The following is a 4,906-nucleotide window of genomic DNA, read 5'->3' as shown; positions in this document are numbered from 1 at the left end:
AGCACTGACTTGGAGTAATGCAAGGCCACATTGATATTGCCTATTTAGCCACCCAGTGGCTAAATAGGCAATCGAGGTAAAGTTCCTTGCCCAAGGAATTTCATCGTATCTAGGTTCGATTTACCTAAAATTATTTAAATCAGTGCAAGTGCTCACATACGCGCGCGGGCGATGAGTGTGCATGGATGCACCTACGTATTTGCATGCGGCACTTGGTGTGTGCACTTGCACTGATTTCATATATATATATATATATATATATATATATATATATATATATATATATATATATATATATATATATATACATATACATACATATATATATACATATACATATATATACATACATATACATATATATATATATATATATATATATATATATATACATATATATATAATATATTATATATAACATACTTATATATATATATATATATATATATATATATATATATATATATATATATATATATATATACATATACATGCATGTATACATACATACATAATTACAATATTATATATATATATATATATATATATATATATATATATATATATATATATTTTATATATATATATACATACATACACACACCTACCTCTATATATAAACACACAGACATGTGTTTGTGTGTATGCGTACCACTTAATGATGGTAACAGTAATGATAGTAATAAAAATTATAAAAGATAACGATAATAACCTATAAATTAAATATATATATATATATATATATATATATATATAATAATACATACTATAACACACCACACACCACACACACAAACCACACACACAACACACACACACACACCACACACACCAACAACATATATAATATATATATATAATATATATATATATATATATATATTATACTATATACATACATAGATATACATACATTATTATATAATATATACTATATATCTATATATATATATATATATATATATATATATATATATATATACACATATGCATACCTATATATATACATATACATACCTATATATGAAAAGGGAAACAGCCACAGTAGAAAATGAAACTAAACGAATAAACTAAACTAAGACGAATAAACCGAAATGTAAATGATCCATTTCGGTTTATTCGTCTGAAGAGGAACTCGTGAAGAGTTCGAAATTTTACGGTTTAGTTTCATTTTCTACTGTAGCTGTTTTCTTTGTGTACACGTTACTGTGTTTGTGTTTATAACTATATATATAACTATATATATATATATATATATATATATTAATATATATATATATATATATATATATATAAATATATATAACATATATATATATATATATATATATATATATATACTATATATATATATATATATATATACATACTATATATAATTTTTTTTATAACGGTAGGTTCATGTTTGACCGCCACGCCAGTGGTCACAGCATGATACTAAAATATTAATTTTCTGTATGTTATGTCTTGAGTGAGTAACGTGGTAGGGTCCTCACTTCCCTTCCACGGAGAGTAGCCGCGTGGTACCTCTAGGTAATCATTCTCTCTATTCCTTTATCCGGGCTTGGGTCCAGCACTGACTTGGGCTGGGCTTGGCCACCCAGATGGCTAGGTAGCAATCGAGGTGAAGTTCCTTGCCCAGGGAAAAAAAAACGCCCGACCGGTGACTCGAACCCTCGGACAGATTGCCGTCGTGACCAATCTTGAGTCCGATCTCTAACCACTCGGCCACCGCGGCCTTATATATATACATATCATACCTATATATATATATATATATATATATATATATATATATATATTTCTATATACATATATCATCATATATATATATAAATATACATACATATATGTATAATATATACACATACATATGAATGCATATATATATACATATACATACTATATGTATATATTACACATATACATGCATGATATATATACACATATACATACATACATATACATATGCCATAAAAAATACAATACAAATAATATATATTATACATATATATAAAATATATATATACAATACAATACATATATATGTATATACATATACATATACACACATATATGTATATATTTTACACATAACAGCATATATATTATATACATATACATACATATATGTATTTTTATATACACATATACATACATACATATATATACATATACATACATACATACATATATATACATATACATACATACATACACCATCATCAATAACGGTACGCTCATGTTTGAGCAGTCGTGGACCTCTCCACCATCCTTCGCCACTAAACTCGATCTTACGCTTTTCTTTCCACTTGTACCATCGACAGCCCGCAAATATCTTTGATGTTGTCGCTCAGTCTTGTCTTTGGTTTGCCTTTTCCTCTGTTTCCTATCACCATCCCTGTCAGCAAGTTTTTCTCAATACTTTTACTTCTCATTACATGACCAATAAACTTTAATTTCCTCCTGTTCAATATGTCCAACAGCCGGTCTGTACAACTTATTTTTCTCAGCACTTCATCATTCATCTTCTTCTCTGTCCAGCTAATAGGCAGTACTCGTCTGTAACACCACATTTCAAAACTGTTGATCTTTTTCTTGTCTATCTACTTCAGCACCCCACACTCAGAACCATATGATGCAATTGGGAAAACTAATGAGTTCAATAACCTCAGCTTTGTCCGTAAGGTAATGCTTCAGTCTTTCCAGATGTTATCGAGAGCGATTGTGGCGTTTTTGGCAATGGCAACTCTTCTTTTTATCTCCGGTGAATCATCATATGTATTAGTTAAAACAGCTCCAAGATAAGTGAACTCTTTCACATTTTCCACAATCATTCCATTGATTGTAACATGTTCATCATTGTTCATTGCCGGTTATCTTTGAATCTTCATGATCTTAGTTTTCTTGGCATTAAGAAACAAGCCAGCCTTTTCGCTTGCTTCTCTAACTTTATCTAGTAGTTGTTGTAGTTCATGATCTTAGTTTTCTTGGCATTAACAAACGAGCCAGCCTTTTCGCTTGCTTCTCTAACTTTATCTAGTAGTTGTTGTAGTTCAGTGATACTGCTGGCAATCAAAACTATATCATCGGCGTACCTTAGATTTGATATTTTGTATCCTCCAACATCTACAGTTCCTTCAAAATTCTCTAGAGCACCTCTCATAATTGTTTCAGAATATATGTTAAAGAGGTGCGGAGACAGAATACAACCCTGTCGCACTCCTTGTTTGACTTCGAACCATTCTGTTAACCCATAAGTGGTTCTTACAGCTGCTTGTTGTTGGTCATACATGGCTTTTATTAGTTGGATGATGTGTTTGGAAACTTCAAATCGTTTCATGTTATTCCAGAGGATATTGTGATCAACAGTATCAAAAGCTTTCACATAATCGATGAAACACAGGTATAGGTCTTTTTGATGTTCTCTGTTTTTCTCTATGATCAATTTTAGATTTAGAATCTAGTTTCTGGTACCTTTCCCAGGGCGAAAACCTGCTTGTTCGTCTGCAATTTCCTCTCTTAACTTCAACTTCATTCTTTCAGCAATAATTTTCAACAAAATTTTGCTGCTGTGACTTGTTAATGCAATTGTCCTATTATTGTTGCATTGGAGTGCGTCACCTTTTTTAGGTATGGGAGTAAAGATTGATTTTACCCAGCCTTCTGGCCATCTTCTTTTATTCCATATTTTTGTACAGAGTTTGTAGAAGAAGTATTCAACACTTTCGCCAGCATTCTTAATTAGTTCTGCTGTTATTTCATCTATTCCGGGGCTCTTGTTATTCTTTACTTCTTTTATGGCTATTATAACTTCGTCTAACGGTGGCGGTGGTTCATCTTCGTTGTCATTGAGTCTAATTAATGTTGTTGTTAGATCTTTATTCTTTTTTGTATAGGTTGGAACAATATTGATTCCATCTATCTTTGACTTCTTTTCCATCACATAAAACAAGTCCATCTTCAGTTTTGATAGTGTCCATTGTAGGTTTAAATTTTCGTGTGATGTTTCGTACTCCTTGGTAGAGTTTTTACTTTAGTTGTCTTATTGATTTTTGTATTTTGTTTTTTGTAAATTACTTTTTCAACTGGATTATTGATACCCTTTGATTTTAGGCATCTTCTTGTTTCAATTTCACTTAGTGTTTTTTCAGATATCCAGGGGGAATTTGTCTTTTTCTTTTTGGCGATAGTTTCTTGAGCATATATATATATATATATATATATATATATATATATATATATATATATATATATATATATATATATATATATACATATACATATACAGGGGAATTCCGACACAGATTATTGGCCTAATAGCAAGCCTTTATACTGGTACTGAAAGTGCTGTAAAGTGAGGTGGGGGTCTGTCGAACTTCTTCCCTGTTAATTCAGGGGTGAGGCAAGGCTGTGTCCTTGCACCAACACTTCTCAACACCTGTATGGACTGGATAATGGGCAGAGCTACTAGCCAAAGTCAGTGGGGAGTAACACTAGGCAATATCAAGGTCTCTGACCTTCTCTTTGCCGATGATGTTGCTATCCTATCTGAGTCCTTGGACTCACTGGTGGCGGCTCTTGATGCATTTAGCAATGAAGCGAAGCCCCTAGGCCTTGAGGTCTCCTGGACCAAGACCAAGATTCAGGTCTTTGGGGGCCTATTAGGGGAACCCGTTCAGTCGATCCATGCTTGCGGTGAGGACGTTGAAGTTACAGAGAGTTTTACATACCTTGGTAGCGTAGTTCATATCTCTGGGTTGTCAGACCAAGAAGTCAGTAGACGGATTGGTCTGGCAACAGGAGCCATGAACTCGATCAACAAGAGCGTTTGGAGATGTCGGTACCTATGCAGAAGGACCAAGCTGCGTGTCTTCAAGGCCCTGATACTGCCAGTTTTGCTCTA

This window comes from Penaeus monodon, chromosome 3 (genome assembly GCF_015228065.2).
Source record: "Penaeus monodon isolate SGIC_2016 chromosome 3, NSTDA_Pmon_1, whole genome shotgun sequence".
Classification (NCBI taxonomy): domain Eukaryota; kingdom Metazoa; phylum Arthropoda; class Malacostraca; order Decapoda; family Penaeidae; genus Penaeus; species Penaeus monodon.
This window is presented reverse-complemented; position numbering follows the sequence as displayed.